Raw genomic sequence first — 20,453 nt, 5'->3', positions numbered from 1 at the left:
GCTTCTTGTCTGGGAAGAAACTGCTGCTGACAATGTGAAGTGTACCTCAAGTTTGTGCAGGAGCAAGAAGCAGGAAGGATGTTCATGGGACAGGAGAGCAAATTCCTTCTAGTCTCTTAGTCCTCCTCCAATCTTGTAGTCTCCGTGTAGCATCTGCTAAGGTCACCACTTAACAGAGAATTTCTGACAAAAATAAAAGTGGTTTTCAGAGAGCCAGCCTCAGGATCAAGAAGCTGAGTACAAAATAGTCCATCTGGAGTTGAGAGACAGTAATTAACACCTGGCAAAGAGGGCTTGTGGGAAATTCTGTGCAACTGCAGCTCACTGTCTGATGCAGGTGTCCTTTTGATACATTTAATCCCACCTTTTCTAAACTCACTCTTCTGCTCACATCCCATGTTCTAGAGATTCCAACATCTCTTTGCTGAGAAGTTCACTATAAATGAGGAAAACTGCATGCTTTCTAAGGCTCACTCTCTGGTGTCTTTTCTCACTGGTATTTCTCATTTGGCACTCATACAAGTGGAATTTCCTTTCTGAAACCTTTGGGCAGTACCAATCTTGTGACTATATTCAATAACATGGGAAAAAAATAAAGCAACACTAGGGGCAAATTTTTTTCTGTGCCGCGTTGTAGAAACCACACTCCATGTCTTGCAGGTAAACCCAGCCTGACTTTTCTCTTTTGGGAATTAAAAGTGATAGACATTGTTGCTATTAACATAATAGGAGCACAGCATCTCTCGCAAGGGATAAGAATAACCTAATCATCAAATGTATAGGTTATAACAGGTAATGCATATTTTCATTGTGTATACTTAGTTGATCCACAAATTGTGTGAACTGGTCATAAGTGTTCTTCCTGTTCTACAGATAAGGAAACAGTGGTTCAGAAAATTTACATTATGTAAACATGATTATACATATATAATCTGAGTGGAGTCATAAACTGACATAATAAAAGATTATGGATTTGTGGTATCATCCACATATGAATCACAGTTCTGTAACTTAACAATTCAGAAATCTATTTCTTAAGATTAACTGAGACATTTTTTTTGTCCTAAAAATAAGATAGGTATATATTCCTCATGATATTCTCGCAAAGCTTAAGTGATAAAAAGGTGTGAAGTTCAAGTGACATTTAAAATGGCTAATACAGTATTAGCAGATAGATGGCTATTGTTTTGTTTGCTGTAATAGTTATGTTTTAGTCAGCTTTTTCACTGTTGTGGCTTAAAGGCCTGACCAGAACAACTGCAGAGGAGGAAAATTTTATTTGGGGACTCAAAATTTTAGAGGTCTAAATCCATTCCTCAGGCTCAGGGTAAAGCTGAACATCATGGAAGAAGAGTGTGAAAGAGGGAAGAAGCTCACATGATGATCAGAAAGCAAAGAGAGAGAGGTCTCCACTCTCCAAATTCAAAATACATACCCCATAGCCACTACCCCAATGAAGCACTTCCTCTAGTCACACCCAACCTGCTTGCAGCCATCACACAGTTAATCCCATCAGAGAGTAATTCACTGATTAGATTAAGGCTAGAACCCAATCATTTCTCCTCCAAATCTTCTTGCATTGTTTCACATGTGAGATTTTGGGGGACACCTCATATCCAAACCATAACAATTTAATATCAACGTAGTCACATGATGACAAGGAAGACGATGGTGACTTGCTTCGTTCACTATAATTTGTACTCAGGACATTGTTCTTAAAACATTATACTCTCTATTAACATGCTGCACCCCCATCCCTCTGCATATGTGTCAGACAAAATAATTTATATTTGATTTTTTATACATTTTTAAAGAAAGCAAAATCTGCATGCTCTTACCAATTACATTTGGATGGGTGACACCATCAAGCACTTTTATTTTAGTGTTTATATGCATGAAGAAATATTAGAGGCAAACTAGCTATATTGCATTAAAAATAAAACCAATACAGCTTTTTATTCTTGCAAGGTAAGCAGAAAATACCCCATTAGCAATAACACCCAGTCACACAGGCAGGCCAGTGTATCAGGGTGGTGATTAAAAGTACTGTTGATTTGGAAACCAAGAAGGTGTCATTCACTTTGTTACTGGTGACCACGAGACTCACCTAAAAGGATCAGAGGTAGTGTGCGTAATTCTGTAGAGCTATAGCAAGAACTTCAACTTCATTTGTAAGGAAGGAGAATGAGTACAATTCAAGCAAAATATGTTTCATTTTAGGGATTTTAACTGATTAAGTATTGCTAAGACCTTTTATTCCAAACAAAATTAGAAGTCCAGACAGTGATACTCAGGCAATAATAATTATAATACTCATATTATCTATAGAAATGTAATATCCCCTAATCATGTAAAATCAAATCCAATCATATAGTTATAGCTACTTCATAAGAAAAAGCTTTAAGTTCAGCTTATTCCTCTTCAAATACAAGCTTTGCATTCACTTGCATTCCTACCCTACCACTACCTTGCTGTGGAACCTCCTTACCCTTCTTTCCTTAATCTAGTGTGAGTGTGGCATTGGGCAGCACCTGGGAAAGACCTACAGAGTGCCTTTATAGTATGACCCTTAGTCATCTATCCATCCCTTTAACACCCCTCCTCTGGTGAATGTCTGTGAGCCAGATGTTTAGCCAGGCACTTACTGAATGATAATAAATACCCTTTCCCTTTGTATTTCTATCCCAGACAGTTTCTCATGGATTGGCAAGAATTCCATCATGTCATAAAGGTCATGGCACCCAGCTTGGTACCAAAGTCCCAAAGTCTCAGATCAAAGAAAGACAGAAAATTTGTGTGAATGGGGAGAGTAGTTCTTTAAAAGTTCTCTATTTTCTAAAAAGAGGTCTGTTCAGTTTAGATTGTGTATATGGGTTCATAATCATAATGATAAAAACGCCTGGGAAAGAAAATATTTAGGAATTGTTTAGCCAAGATGAAAACTAAACAGATTTTTGTAGCAATTGTTCGTGGTTAAGGTCAGCTACCAATTAAATCAATTTGAACATTTTTGCTTGTTTAATTTTGAGATAGAAATGTTCTGTGTCTTAGTCATCACAATGGAAATGGCTTTTGTCTTACATGCTTATTGTCACATTAGTCACTAGTTTATAAATACTCCCCAGCATTTCTCTTTTGGCCGTTTGAATCCAATTGAAAGTCACAGATGAGAAATCTCAGGCCAGGGCACAAGGAATACAGAAAAAAAAATTTTTTTTCTAATCCTTAGATTCTCAAAAATGAAATATCTTAAAGGACTAGATTTTGAGTGACAGAAATCCTCATGCATCATAAGGCTACAAGGGATGTTTGAAACCATCTGTTCGGAAACTTCCATTTCATAAATGAGGAATCTGAGACCAGAGAGGCAAAGTGACTTATCCAGCCCCACTGCAAGATTCATACCAGCAGGCGAGGAGAATTCAGGTGCTCCGACAGAGCTATAATTGGCAATTTTGATGACAAGAGTGAACAGAATGAAATATACAGCTATGCCATTGGAGGGGAGACACAGGAGGGGACCTATAAGAAGAATAGAGAGTGTGACCCCAGATCTTTATCCATCTCCCCATCTCCAGGTGGCTCTGCAGAAGGAGGACGGGGTGATTCATCCTCTGTTGCTTGGGTTCATTCCATTACGCCACATTACCTCTTCATACAGGAAATCTCCAGGTCCTAATTGCTTTATTTTAGACCTGAATGTAGTCTACCATTCAATTCTGTATGCCCACTTTTTATTCTTTTGAACATCCTTGGAAAATGTGAATAGCAAAATGCACTGTTTCTTATCTTTCTGAAAAATTATGACTAAAACTTGCTATGGTAAAATTCTTGAGTGCCCCCACGCCCCCCAAAAAAGAATGACTATTCAGATTCATCACCAATGTGAGGGTTTTAAGGCTGTGGAGGCTTTAGGACATGATGGCAAAGCCCTCATGAATAGGAATAGTTCTTTTATAAAAGGCAGAGGCTTTCATTATCCTCTTCCATGTAAGAACACATCAAGAAGACCCATCTTTGAGGAGGGGGCCCTTAACATGATTTTGGACTTTGCAGCCCCAGAACTCTGAGAAATAAATGTTTGTTATTTATAAGTTTGTGGTATTTTGTTCTAACAGCCCAGGTCAAATAAGAGAAAGCTCAGTGGCTATTTATTACTGCTGGTCTTAGAGTCTTTGTAAGAAATGCCACATGGGCACTGGTACCTTCACACTCACAATCGGGTCTTTGGGGTGGATTAGAACAGTGGTCAGAAATCCTTTCCTGTCCTGTAGAGATGACGCAGATCACAGAAAACTTGAGCATATGAAAATAGTTGATGTTGCAGGGCATGGTGGAGCATGCGTGTAATCCCAACAACTCAGGAAGCCGAGGCAGGAGGATCCAGAGTTCAAAGCCTGGAGCTTTGTGAGGACTTTAGCAATTCCATGAGACTTTGTCTGTAAATAAAATTTTAAAAAGGGCTGGAAATGTTGCTCAGGGTTCAATCCCCAGTGCCAAAAAAAAAAAAAAAAAAAAAAAAAAAATTAAAAGAGAAAAGAATTGATGTTACCCAGATGATGTTAACTCTGGTGATATTAGCACATGAAAGATCTAGATATAATTTATTCAGATTCCACCAACTAACCCCAAGGTTCACCAAGGTCCGAATCCTCCCACATCTTTTGCTCAGCTGGAGCTTACCTTTCTATGCTTCTCTTTACCTCAGACATTTTGTCCATTTCGGTTGTTTGAACTTTGCTCGGCATGAACCCAGGCAGAACTCAGAGCATTGCTTGATTTCCCCAAGGAATCCACCCATGCCAAATGCCTTGTGAGCTTAATAGAGTCTCAAATGTTTGGAGAAGTCATGGACAGGGGTCACAGGGCACTGCCTGAAGCCTCTCTTCCTGGCTGGCTCCCTCAGCTCTCTTCCCTCTTCCTGCCTGCATTACCTTCATGCTTCAACTTCTCTCCCTCTAGTATGCAAATAAACTCCAATCTCTACTTATGAAAGGGTCTGGGGGACTAAACTGAAGGAAAAATAAGCTATCTAAACAGTGTGAATGACTCTTCTGAAGCTGGGTGGTCCTATAAAGTGACACCTGGGCCATCAGCAGGAACAGCAGACAGAGGCTAAGGGACCCCTCCATGTTTACATCTCTGAATAGGTAATTATTTTTTTTGTGAAGAGCAGCCACCTCAGGGGAGAGGACTCCTTTATGGTTAGCCTCTGTGAAGAAAGAAGAGAATATATGATATCCGTAGCAGCCTTATTCCCTAAAAATCAGTGGAGAGATTACTGAGACCAAAGGGGAGGAAATGGTCATCCACCTTCATTCACTCTCTTTGTTCAGAAGGACAAAGTGTCAGGAGGCAGCAGACTCCAGAGAATTCCAGCCTTGGAGGTGCTACTCAAAAAGTTGTGCTATGGGGACTTAGGCAGTGGTTATGCATTCTCAAAGGCATCCAAAGTCAAATGACAGAAATATCCCTCTTAGAGTGTTCTGTTTGGCCTGGATTGTCTCACTGAAGACATCTGTAAAGGCCCCCTATATCCACCAGTCTGAGTGCACGGCAGGCCCTGTGCTGGTGCAGGCGTATCATGGTTGGTGAACTCCCCTCATAGCACCCTTTGTTAGAGTTCCCCTTAGACTCAGTCTGAATAGCTGGTTCCTCTTTTTGTTCTTTGTCACATTGCTCTTACTTGGCCATGTTTGGTCTTTCTGATCTTTCTCTTCTGATGGTATAAGAGGAAAGTGAGTGAAGCCATAGAAGAGGAGACAGTTGGCCCCCTATCTGTTCTCACTGCTGGCTCTGCTCTCTAGTGCTCTGTGACCCTGTTGTGGCCCTGAAAGAGCTTGATATTTGACATTGCTGGCAGGGACACTGATTTCACAGTGGCACATGTTGTGTTCCTCAGAGGAGAGTTTGGAGGGAAGATACCTGGCTAAAAGAGATTGTCTGTTAAACATGTTGTCAGCTGCTCACTATCACAAGTGGCAGGTGATTCCCAAGAAAAAGAAAAATGTGCAGGTGAGTAACAATTGTAAACCTCCATTTCACATCTTGGGCTCAGCAGTTGGCTTGAAATTTTGCTTCAAGAATCCAAGCCTGGCAGCATCCTGGCTTTTATCGTATCAACATTATTAATGTGTGTTTCATCTTTTAGGATTTTGAGGCATGGTTTGAGTTTTGAAAGCACTAAGTTAGGTGTCTCCTGGGTTATAAGCAGGAATAGTAAACTAATATGTGAGGATAAAACTAAAATGACAAGAAGTGAATCATTTAATTCATATTATTATTTTCTAAAGATTGAAGTGTGAAACAGCAAGACATGTTTAGGGAAGAACAAGTGGATTAGAGATCAAGAGAGGACACAGGGTATGGTGTGGGATGGGAATGGGGGAACAAGAGGATCCGATGATGAGTTCCTTGTGATCCATGTTCAGAAGCTTGGACAGCATCAAGGATCCATGGGCATTAGCAAAGGATTCTCATCAAGGGATTTACATAATTGGATCTGCATCTTACAAAGACTAATTAGGGGCAGTGAGGACAATGGATTGCAATGTAGCAGAGAAAAGGGAATTGGGAGAGCAGAATAGGATGCCTTGGGAGAAATCCAGGCAAGAAAGGATAAAGACATGGAACCGAATGCCGAATGTTTTCTTTGATATGAGGAGGCTGATTCATAGTGGGATAGGGAGAGGGAGCATGGGAGGAATAGACAAACTCTAGATAGGGCAGAGGGGTTGGAGGGGTAGGGAGGTGGCATAGGGTTATTAATGATGGTGGAATGTGATGATCATTATTATCCAAAGTACAGGTATGAAGACACAAATTGGTGTGAATATACTGTGTATACAACCAGAGATATGAAAAATTGTGCTCTATATGTGTAATAAGAATTATAATACATCCTGCTGTCATACATAAATAAAAAAATAAGGGTGAGAGGCATTGAGACTAGTGAGACAGGGATTAACCCTCTTTAGGGTGTTTAGTGGATAGTACTTGATGAAGTGTGATTTAGAAGGGAAGAAACTTCAGACAAAGACTTTGAGATTTCAGGCTTGGGAAATGTATCAGCTTGTAGCAAACAGCAAGGGCTACATTGCGAACCTCAGATATGAGACAAGCACCAGATCCAGGAGGAGGGCCCCATGGATCAGCTCCTGCCTCTGGGAGGCCTTGGGAGTTAGGGTGGAGGGACATGAAGCTTGAGCCGGTTGCTCTTGATTAGAAGTGTAACTCATTCACCAAAAAGCAAACTGCCATTGGCTTCTTCAACTAAGAGTCTCCTTCGACTGTGAGTTGAAAAGTGTTAATTCTGTGCATGGTGGTGGAAAGCCACAGGAGTCCTAAACTTGCTGTGATTAATTGCCTGTCTGATTGAAAACTCCCCGGCCAATCAGAACAGTCACAAGGACGTTCTTCCTCAATTTTCATTTATTTATTCTCTATTTAGTAAGCATTTCCATTCTTTCTCCTCTTCTGCCCTCTGATTTTAGGGGTAATTCATGTGGAAAACACCAGACCGTTTTCATTATATTAATATGATCAGAGAAGTACTACTGTGGACTTGGGGTTTATTCAGGGGACAGTGTGGATTCAGGGAACAATTATGGTACATCCTAAGTGGATGGCACCACTGTCTGTGAACTTAATTCTGACCTTTTGCTCATATTTCACAGTTAAGCCACTGAATATAATGCTTTCTCCTCTCTAAGTAAGAGTACGAGCTTTGAAACCAGAGAACTATATTCATTGCATTCCTCATTAGAGTGTGACTTCTGGGATCAAACATATCAGGTTCGAATCCTGGTTCTGGCACATAATCATTGGGTAATCTTAGACAAATGATGTAAAAGTGTAAAGATTCTGTTTTTCTCATTTTTCAGAAAAAGATTGAAATGCTAATGTCTTTTTCATAAGGTTATTAGGAATATCAAAAAGATATTAAATATTAAATGAGATTCACAAAATTGGGGACAGTGTCAATTGCATTATGTAAACAGAAGTATAAATATAGATACATCCATACTACAGTATTTCCTTATTAAACTATTATGTTGGTTTAGAATCTATGGTGATTAAACTCATCTATAAATAAGAGTCAATACATCTTCCTGACAAATTTGTTGGAAGAATTTTATGGAGTTAGTGAATGAATTTAAAATCTAGCCCACTTAGCCCACTAAAATGCAACCTGTGTTGGGGAGAAATTTGTGTCTGTTGTGTTTATTTCTATATCCCTTGTCTAGAAAACATTGGCCTCGAGCATATAGTTAATAAATATTTGATGAATGAGTGAGAGATAGGCACAAGAGCCCTTAAATTGCACACACTATCTCAAGTGCAAGTCTCTCTTGAACTAGCCTCAGTGGGCTTCTTTCTTTAAATCACTCTTGATTGCTATCATATCAACATAATTTGTGTACATTTCTGATCACTTTGCTACTTTTTATTCATTTATTTTTTAATGAAATAAAATTTAATCTCATATGCCTCTATAATCTGATCTCAATATTTTTCCAAGGTTGTTTCCAGTATTTTTCCTTTAAATCACCTGTATTTGGATAAATTGAAACATTTACTTGTCTGCAGCTCTGGTAGCTAGTTTTCTATACCTGAGTGTTGGTTGTGTGCTTTTGTTTAAGTCAGCTGAGTTTAGTTGAACATTCTGTGGTAAAGTTAAAGCCCTGCACTGTGCCATTCAGTGCAATAGTCAGGTGTAGCTATTGATAGAGACAGGAAATAAGGCTAGTTAAAGGAAAGAAGAAATTTTTAATTGTCCCCTATTCTAATTAACTTAAATTTTAATGTTTACATATGGCTAAGGCTGCCATATCAAACACCTTTGGTAGAGACAGTTCTCCACACTGTCATTCTGTATGTCCCAATCCTCTACAGTTTCTCTCAGAAACATAACTTTCCTATAAGCCTGAATCCTTCTTATAAGGATTAGTCTACAAGCTACATGCAAGAAACACTGTTCTACATTGAATTTCAGTTACATGGTTTATGACCATTGACAGGCTGTGTGGACTTAGAAGGGAGGGACCCATCTTCTGTGCACAGGGCAGAGCACAGGCCTTCCAGAGTTTCAGGTACTAAACATCATCAATGAACCTACTGAACCACTTTTCAATTCACTGACTAAATGAAAAGATTGTTCCATTAATTCATAAATATAGCAAAAGAGACTTTATATTCTAATGCCATTTTTTGATAGATACTCACTTTTATCTGGAAGAACACAGATTCATCACTTAATCATTCATTTATTCCCATTATGTGACACCCATATGATCTTCATATAGTTAATCTGTCAAACTAAAAATCTAAATTTTATTATGACTTTCTAAAACAAATCCAGCCAGGCGTGGTGACACATGCCTATAATCCCAGTGGATTGGGAGGCTGAGGCAGGCAAAAGCAAAGCCCTAAGCAACTCAGTGAGACCCTATATCTAAATAAAATACAAAAATAGAGCTGGGAATGTGGCTTAGTGTTCGAGTGCCCCTGAGTTCAATCCCCGGTAACAATAACAACAACAACAAAATTCAATAATTAACTAGATATCTCCCCAAAGTGATACTAAATGAAATTTGTGGAACAAAACCTTTAAAATGTCTTTCATGAAAGACAATTTTAGTATTGAGAGCTACTTGATAAGTAAATCATCTTTCTCCTTATAAATTTGATTTTGAAATAGAAGTTTACTGTTTATCAATTGCCCAAACAATAGGTATCCTTGAATACACACTTAAAATGTATTTACAACTTGTATTTTTCGATCTGCTTGACATTTAAGGAAATGTGGAAAAATATCAGTACGTCCATACCTACAATGCTGAAGAATATTTCTCTTATAAAACACGCACTATAAAACAGTTTTGATACTCAGAACAACTAGATAAGGAATTAAACATTATTCTGGGACAGGAAATTATCATATTTTCCCCAGGTTTTCATTTATTATCCTAAAATTCCCTATTTATTTCTATAAACATATATAAATAATTTGTAAAATAATCCTTATTAGTCCATTAAACTAACATTATCCTTGGAATGTACATATTAGATATGTCATGTTTCATTTAATTAATGATTTTTAAAATAAGTAGAAAAAGTTTGCTCTACATGATAAATACATTATAAAGTTATTTGTTATATATTTTATATTTACATGTAACATATTTATTTTAATAATTTCTACCTACAAATCAATAAGAAAGTGTGTAAAACTCAACAAAAATGGGCAAAATATTGAAAAGTCACTTCACAAGCAATCTGTGTGAACGAAGTGGTATTCAGAATCATCACTCCTCAGGGAAGTGTAAATAAGAGTCACAGTGACATACCACTACATGCCCACCTGAATGGCTAATATCAAATGACAAATCCAGGCACTAGAAATATAATGGTAACTAATAAAGATGCAGTTCCTGCCCTGATGGTATCTAAGGTATAGAATATGATTCAGAAAATTTAAAAAGAAAACACTAATATACTTTTGGATCAGTTTTGTGATGAGGAAGTACTTATGATTGTGAAAATCAAAAATGCTATTTTTCTTTGCCAGGACACTGTATGGAGGGCAGTTGTGGGAAGGATTAGCTAATGGTCAGAAAGTTATCAAAAGAAGAAAGAAAATACACTATTTTTAACAAATGCCACCTTGGAGTTCTTTTGTATGCAATTCTCTCATATTACCAGATTTTTTTAAAGCTACTGTTACAAAATGTGTTCAAGGAAATAAAATGACAGCACTGTTGTGATAATTAGCTTGCATTCATGCCTCAATGGTGTTTCTACCCTGTATCTGAATCTCCTCTTAACCTCCAATTGTTTTATTTCCTCCTAATTCTGATTGATATGAACCTTGATTTCTTTTAGGTAAAAAAAAAAAAATGCATGGACAATGGAAAACATAATCCCCCTTCCTTTTATTTTTACAATCTTTTAAAACTATTCTCTTTAATTGAGTCATATTTGAATTCATCCTCTTTGGAGGGAAATATCATTTGCCCTCCAAGTAAATGCTTTTCAGGGTTAAAAAAGAATAGATTATTGGTGAATATCTCCAGTCTCAGGAATGCTTAATCATGTGATCACATAGAAAGGAATATGACCATGTGATTGCCCATTTGCCTTTCCAAAGCCATCAAATCTTATCAGCTAACTTGGTCACATAGAGTAAAGTTGTCACCTTAGAGGTCTGGTTCTGAAGAAGACTCTACACTACTGATTTCACATTATTTCACTGTACTAGTCCATATAATTCTCTTATCCACCTTAACAAAAAATAGTGAGTATTATCCTATTATTCAAATTAGAAAAATGAAGCTCACAGGTTAAAATGTCTTATCCAAGACAACTGCCCTCCATACAGTGCCCTGGCAAAGGCAAATAGCATTTTTGATCTTCACAATCATCATTACTTCCTCATCACAAAACTGATCCAATAGTATACTTAGTGTTTCTTTTTAAATTTTCTGAATCATATTCTGTACCTTAGACACCATCAGGGCAGGAACTGATTATTAGAACTTTATTACTTACCATTATATTTCTAAAACCTGGATTTGTCTTTTGATGTTAGCCATTCAGGTGGGCATGTAGTAGTATGCCATTGTGGCTCTTATTTACACTTCTCTGAGTTATCTGATTAGAGCCTGAGTCTTTCTGATTTCTGTCTGATTTTGCCATTTATCTATGTTTCTTAGACAGAGGGTATCCCTTAAAGAATATTGGTTGTTTTCTTCACAATTAGCAAGTTCCCTGGTTCTTTTGTGCAGAATGGGCTTGAAGGAGTGTGACACTACATGTAAGTTAAGGGTTACACCCCTGAGATACTATTGTGCTATAAACATTGGCTCTAGATGACTTTGGTGCCCCATCCAGATTGCATCACTTGGATATTTAGAAAAAAAATTATGAACAACACATACATTTGTAGTAGCTTTGCATATGGAACATTGCTTGATTAAGGAGATTTTAGGAAATTAAATATTATTTTAAGCAATGATTTTTTATACTTAAAAATATCACCTTTTCTTTTCAAACAATGTTATGCAAATTGTCAACATTCAAAGCAAAATAATGTGTGCTTTGTAGGTACAGTATATATATCCTCTGACCTTACCACCCGTGCCACCAGCTAGTGACTTCCCCTATGCTTATTGTAGGCTTTTAGGTCCATGAACAAGCTTGAAAGCTATGTGCTAAAATCAAATATAATCTAAATAAAAGTAGTTTAGAAGTATCTACCAATAACACTACTTACCAAGGACATCCAGTTTCGGTATGATTATTTATAAACTTACTTTAATGATTAATTTGGTCTTTATTTTTATCTATTTTTATTTTATTTATTTATAAAATAAATTTATAATTTCTGCACCTTTTCTAGCAGTTCTCTCCCTCTCTATATATGTGCATGTAGGTATGTATGTCAGGAGGGAGGAAAATTTTGACATTATTCTTCAACCTAGGATGCTAGAGCATGGTAGAGGCTGACTAGTTCAAATGCTAAAATCTTTAATTCTCATACTTCAAGTCTTAAATCACTATGCAAGGGACATTTTGTTTGTATATTTCTGACAGGAAGTTAAAATTGAGTCAGTATAACCAACACAACACAGTTGCTGACACCCCACCCTGTAGCTTAATTTCAACTGTCTAGAACATTCCCCATTGCCTAATTAATGTCTACCTGCTGTCTCTAAGATTAAATTTCAATCTCCCCAGTCCAGGACAGTAAAACAAGGGGCTTCATAAACCATGCTCCCCAGCACCCAGAAAGTTTCCATCTGCCTTATTTTACATCTTGCTGGATCTTTTTAATTTTTTTTTCAACATTATCAACTCAACCAAATATAACCAGTATTGTTTTGATCAAACTGAAGAATATTTTTGCACAAAGAGAGAATCTAAATTTTTTTTTCCTGGAAAGAATAGTTCTGAATATGCAACTGCTGAATGACATTGAGATAGTTTCAACTTCTCTAGGCCTCAGTTCCCCTGACCTCCTCAGATGTAATTGATGTCAATGTGCTCAGACTGTCTTAAGGATACAAAATTACAGAGTGTGTCAAGATTGAGAATTCTTAATCTTGTTCTACAACCACCAAAAGATACATAAACAGACTCTAGGGACTCCATATCTTCTGAAATTTTACTTAAAGTTTATATTTTACCCAAGTTCATATTTCTTAATGGGAATGATGTAAAACTTTCATCATTGTCTCCGAAAACAATATATATTAATGTATCCAATGGATTCAAAATTGAGTGTACATCATGATTGCCTGTAATGAAAACATGAAAAGGTTTAGGTTCCACTTCAGACTTTGTGATTTCAAATATTTTGGTGTGAATGTGAAACAAAAAATGTACAATTTCAATACGCTGCCTAGAAGGTTCTACTCTGTTGCCACTGGTTAATGGGCAAATGACTTTGGAACTACTGATGATAAACCACTTATTTTACAGTTAAAATAATAATATTTGTAGACTGTGTCAGGCTGGGATTTATTATTATTATTTACTGATGAATGTTAGATAAGGTGATTTTCGATTCCTCAATATCAGATAGAAAGAATGGGAGAACTTTTTTTCATCTACAAATTGCCCTAAGTTTTCCATATCTTTATCCACGGTCTTTGAATCAAGTATTTTACATGTAACTGATGTTCAATAAATATTTACTCAATAAATGAATGAATGAGTGACATGTGAAGAGAAACAAAATCCAAATTATATTAATGCGATGATTAAAATTAATAGGATGTCCTTTAAGAGACCCTCCTAAAGGACAAATTTCCTATGCAGATGAATTAATGAATAAATAGTGTAAACATTTGTAGCTTGTATCTGAGATAATGAATACAGGATACAAAATGTGGAGGAGACTGAGATGAAAATCCTTTGTTGATGCCCCTAGCAAATAACTAATTCCTCAGCTTGGTCAAGGTGTCCAGTCCTGACTTCTGAGGCTGGCTGGTGATCTATCTCCTTCCCTATCAGAGAGAAGCAGTGTGCTGGCATGGTGTCTCAGCACTATAATTTGATCACAGGGTTTTCAGAAATTATTTTGGGTGGAAAAATATTCAGTGCTGTATTTTTCCTCCCTGTATACAGTTCATTTCTCTGTCATTAGTTAATATACATTAACTGATTGCAGAGCCAGAAAATATTTCATTGACAAATGTCTGACCTTGGGCAAATTATTTATATAATTCAAGCTTCAATTTGCTCACATGCAAAGTGGGGGATATACTGTTTACCATTTGATGCTCTTGTACAGAATACAATGTATATAAATCAATAAAGCTAGAGGATGCCATAAATGGAATAGTTAGCATTATTATTTTAGTAAATAAGTGGGTTATTAATGCAGTTATATTAGAGTAAATAAATTAAATATATATTTTAATTAAAAAAAACAGTTTGCTGGGATAATCATCTGTCACACACTTTTGTTCTCACTAAAAAAAAAAAAAAAAAAAAATCTCTGAGTGGACAGAGGATGTGATGATCCACTTAATTTATACCAGAAAAGTGGGACTAAGAGACAGTCAACTTTATCAAGTGATTTTTGCAAACAGAAAATAACCAACAGGACAAGACCCTTCACCTGGGCCAAGCCGGTATGTTCAGCATTCTTTGACTTACTGCACTGTTGTCTGGGGAACTGGATATCTATCTGAGAACAAAATTGAAAATAACATACTGCAACAGCTGTTACAGAAAGGATTCAGAAACACAGACAGCCAGGCTGAAATGAAGAAGGAAGACAGATAACTGATCACTTTACCTTATGAGGAGTAGTACTTTCACTACTGGGTACAGTATAGAGAAGCATTGCTCTACTGTTAGACCTGTGTTCAAGTCTGACTTACACATATGTTGTCTGATCTTGATTGGGTTTCTCTGACCTCATAAGATCCTCAGTTTTAATTTCTTTTATTAAATGCAAACTTGACACACCATACCTATTTGATTTGCTTATCGGGCAATTTATATTAACAAATATAACAAACAGCACATAGTAGATAATTAAAAATTCTTGGCAATTGTTCTCACTACTATTAAGTTCCTTTCACTTAGAAGAAAAATACCTGAATTGAGATCATGTTTTACCTTTTCATAGCTTTGTGACTTTTGGACATTTCAGTTTTTCTGAGCTTGTTGCTTGAGAAAAACATTCACTTAAAGAACAAAAATAATCATAACACCAGCTATATTGACAATAAAATAATCATAAATATAGCACAAGTTATTGGATGTGAAGTTGTCTTTGAACAGATAAATTGCTATACATATGTTAGGAGTTATAAAACATGCCCTAGAACAGAAATTCTTCACATTATGTTTTCAATTTTTCAAGGCTCTAGGCTAGTAGGCTGCTAAAACCAGAGTGAGGATAAACAGACCTGTGTTAAATGGTCACCTCTTGTCTTTCATATAGACTCATGCAACATATAAATGAAAGCACCCTTTGAAGAAAACAATTTCCTTATCAAGCTTGAACACACCCGGCCACAGCAGTGGGAGTACAAATCAACCACACTGAAGAAGCTTCGTTAATTATTTTTAATAATACTTATAGTTTTTTATGATTACTAAAATAATACATGGTCTGTGTTTAAAACTATGGAACAAACACATATTACTATAACAATCAACTGACCCCCCCCATCAAACCCAGAGAATATCTGTTTTGTTCTAAGATTTTCCAATCTTTATAAGGATATTTACAAAGGCTAAGAGAGTTTAAATGATTTACCTAAGCTCCTTAGAGCAAAAAGTTAACAGTAAAGCTGCCTCTTGCTGGAGTGTAAGATTTTGTAGTTTGTGTACCACGTGCTTCACGTGGTGTGTGCCACATGCTCCACATGGTCTTCATGATAGTGGGACCTCTTCACAACTCTGAGTCTGTCAGAAGTTCTGTTACCTCCACTGTAGTGAAGAGTGAACTCACAAACATTCAGTGTTTCATTCTAAGTCACACAGCCTTCAGAGAGAAGACTTGGGATACACATGTCAATCACTTAACTGCAATTCATGGGCCCCTGTATTGTAGAATCACACCCCACTGCCACACATAGTGGATCAGATATTTGAAAGCAATGGAAACAGATGGCTAGGTTCAGGGGTTGTTAGCTTATGTCCAATGGAATATCTGGTTTTGCTTATTTGGCTGGCACCTCCAGCTGATATTCAGTTCACTGATTTGTTTGTAGATGTAGTTTATGATGAGTAAGCTTGGGAATCTTCCTGTATTTTTTTTTGGGGGGGGGGGTGGCTCAGTTGAAAAATCTACAAAATGGATATAAACTAAATAAATTCTCTGTATTTTGGATGGTTTTTTTTTGTTGTTTTGTTTTTTTTTTTTTGCCTCATAAATGGAAAACAGCAACTTGGAATAATGAAGTTATTCATTGTTTCCTTTTACAATGGTAGTACAAGGTTCAAAGTGCCAAGAAAGACACGCCCACAGCAGTAAAATATCCCTTAGGATCTCATAATATCTACCTTTGTTCCAAGAATCACCTCAAGATAGACCAGCCAATGGCTAAAATACAAATGTCTTTTCTGTAAATCTATTCTTTTTGGGTACAACGAATTGAACCTAGGGTTGCTTAACCACTGAGTCATATCTCCAAACCTTTTTCATTTTTATTTTGAGACAGGATCTTGCTTAGTTGTTGAGACTGGCTTTGAAATTGTGATCTTCCTTCCCAAGTCACTGGAATTACAGGCATGTGCCAGATGCTAGGCTATAAATTCATTCTTAAAGGAAATTGTCTTGTAGATGTGGCTCAGGTCTCTTTGATATTAAATCAAATTGCTAGCCCCTTTCCGATTGTTGGAACAGTAAATTGTTGTCTTAGGGTATTTACAAATTTGATTTAAAGAAGTAATTTAATTTTGCTGTCTGGAATATCTAACTTTTTCTAAAAGATTATTCTCTTACTGGTAGAATATAAGAGCTATTTTCTCTCTTTTAATTTATGCATTTTTAAAAAAATTCTTACACATATAGTGACTATAAAATAGTAACTTGTTAAATATTTTATATATATACACACATGTATTTGTATATGGTTACAAAGTCACTGAAAACTTAAACTGCAATATTGGCAAAACTACAGGGGACAGAATAATCTCATATTTTGGATCTTAGTTAATACAACATACAGGGGAAGCAATGGAGTAATATCCTTTAACATTCTGATGTTTTATATGCTTCTTCCAAGTTATTCTAACTACATCAATTCAGGGCCAGATATACTTTACAAATTGCTATTGGTACCAGGATAATCAAATAAAATCTGTACTGAAAACCTACTATTGACCATGCATCATTCAAGTTGTTGGAGATATGTCAAGAACAAAGAGCAGTACCCCCACTCTCATGGAGCTTATATTTGCTGTAGCATTATAGGTAACAGTGAAGCACTGGATGGCATCAAAAGAAAAGATCACTCATCAAAAAAACATAAATTTTCATTTAAGCAAGGGAAAGCTTCTTTGAGGAAAGATCCCTCATTCTTTTTTTAACAACTTTGTAACTTTTCTTTATATGAATATATCATAATTTAATTAGGCATTTCTTTATTGAGGGAAAAAAATCTGTCTAGGAAAGATTTGCTTGTTCTGTAGATATTTCAAAAAGTAGCAACAAATTTTAAAACACAAAATGAGAAAACTTTGCAAGTACTGAAATAGATCTCCAAGAGGTATTGTTAAATTAAAATTAGAGGAAGCAATATTTGCATTAGCTTGTATAATGCATAAAATGTTTCTGGAAGGATGTATAAGAAATTAACAGCTACCATCTGAGGATGTGGAAATATGGGGGCTGGGAGCTATGGGACCAGAAGGGGAGGAACATTTTTCACTCTAATTATCTTTTTTTGTAAATTCATGTTATTTTAAAATATATACTTATTACTTAACCCAAATACATTTCTATTTAAAATAAAATATGTCTTATTTTGCTTGCCATTATAAAAATATACAATATTTTTATCATTACTCTACTGAAATCTCAACTTACACTTATTGGCCATTATTTTTCCTGATTTGTAGGAGGTGCTTCATAGTCTGAGTGCTCTTTCTATTAAGTGTAGGTTATTGAAATATTTTCTTTAGGCTTTTACTTCAATGGTGTTATTTGCCCAATAGGTGCCTTTCCTTTTAATCAGATCCATAGCAATTTCTTGAAGCTTTGCTTTTTCTGTTTAAATTTTAAGAACTTCTTCCAAATCTTAGCACCATGTAGCAGACCTTTGTATCAGCATCATTTGTATTACCTTTGTATCCATTTGACATTTATTGCTATATATGTTTTTTTAAAAGTGTTCAACTTCATTTACCCTAAAACATTTTGCTCAGCAATCAGTTATTGTCTCATTGGTGTGTGGAAGTTGTTCCTGGTGCTGTATGAGCTACCAAGATACAGGGTTAACCCCTTACTGTCATCCTGAAGCCCCAGAATGGTCTAATCCTCTCTCCCAGGCCTTCTTTATTCCCCACACCAGGCACCTTCTTATCAGAACTCAGCCAGAGGCTCTGGGAGACCCTCTGCAGATGTCTCTTGCCACCTCTCTCCTTCTCAGCATAGAGACACACAAACTGTGGTTACTTTGGAAGCCCAGACTCCCAGTTCTGGCTCCTCAACTTGGGAAGTTTCCTGGGCTCTTCCTTTTTCATTTCTCAGTGCTAGGTTCTTGAATCTTCCTCCAGCAGGAGTTGTGAGGCAAACCCAGGGCTCACTGTGTTTCTGAGTCCTCAGAGATCAAGGTCCTAAAATACCCAACAGTCAGGGTCTGGTGGCCAAGCCCCAAATTTGCTCTTGTGTTTCAATATGATCTCATTTTTATTCTTTTTTAAATTTTTTTGGGACCAGGGATTGAATTCAGGGGCTATCAACCACTGAGCGACATCCCCAGCTCTATTTTGTAGATCTCACTGAGTTGCTTAGCACCTCATTTTTGCTGAGGCTGGATTTGAACTCATGATCCTCCTGTCTCAGCCTTCAGAGCCTCTAGGATTATAGGCATGTGCCTATGACTTCATTTTTTGATATATGCTAAATATATTATTCCAAGTCTCCCAAAAATCTCAATGGATTTTTCAATAAAATTGTTTTGAATTAATAGATTAAATTGGAGGAGGGTAAAGGTGACCTCTTTACAAGTTTAAGTAGTTATATTCTTAAACATAATTGGTTTGTTTAATTAGGTGTACTTTTAAGACTTGTAAAATAGATTTTTATCTCTTTAAAGCAATTGTCTATTCTTTTTAAATTTATTTTTCATTTTAATTTGTTATATATGACATCATCACAATGCATTATAATTCAGATTACACATATAGAGCCCAATTTTTCATATCTCTGGTTGTATACAAAGTATATTCACACCATTTGTGTCTTCATACATGTACCTAGGGTAATAATGTCCATCCCATCCCACCATCTTTTCTACCTCCATACCCCATCTCTTCCCTTCCCCTTTGCTCTATCTAGAGTTCTTTTAATCCTCCTATGCTCCTTCTCCCAACCCCACTATGAATCAGTCTCTTTATATACAAAAAACATTCAGAATTGTGTTTTTTTGTGATTGACTAAATTCATTTAGCATTATATCCTCCAATTCTATTCATTTATCTGCAAAGGCCATGATTCTATTCTCTGTTAATGCTGAGTAATATTCCATTATGTATATATACCACATTTTCTTCATCCATTCATCTACTGAATGGCATCTAGGTTGGTTCCACAGTTTGCCTATCATGAATTGTGCTTCTATAAACATTAATGTGGCTGTGTCCCTGTAGTATGCTGTTTTTAAGCCCTTTGGGTATAGGCCAAGGAGTGGGATAGTTAGGTTAAATGGTGGTTCCAGCCACAGTTTTCAGAGGACTCTCCATACTGCTTTCCCTACTGGCTGCACCAATTTGCAGTTCCACCAGCAATATATGAGTGTGCCTTTTTCCCCATATCCTAGCCAGCACTTATTGTTGTTTGTATTCTTAATAGCTGCAATTCTGACCAGAGTGAGATGAAATCATAGAGTAGTTTTGTTTTTTTTTTTTTTTTTTGTTATTGTTGTTGTTTTGCATTTCTCTAAGTGGCACTATTTGCTGACAATATGATTCTATACATAGAAGACCCAAAAAGCTCCACCAGAAAACTTCTAGAACTAGTAAATAAATTCAGAAAAGTATCAGGATATAAAATCAACACACATAAATCAAAGGCATTTCTGTATATCAGTGACAAATCCTCTGAAAGGAAAAGAGAAAAACTACACCATTTATAATTTATAATAGCCTCAAAAAAAAAAAAAAACACTTGGTAATCAACCTAAGGAAAGAGGTATAAGACCTCTACAAGGAAAACTACAGAACGCTAAAAAAAGATATCAAAGAAGACCTTAGAAGATGTGAAG

The sequence above is a fragment of the Marmota flaviventris genome, chromosome 9 (assembly GCF_047511675.1).
Source record: "Marmota flaviventris isolate mMarFla1 chromosome 9, mMarFla1.hap1, whole genome shotgun sequence".
In the NCBI taxonomy this organism is placed as follows: Eukaryota; Metazoa; Chordata; class Mammalia; order Rodentia; family Sciuridae; genus Marmota; species Marmota flaviventris.
This window is presented reverse-complemented; position numbering follows the sequence as displayed.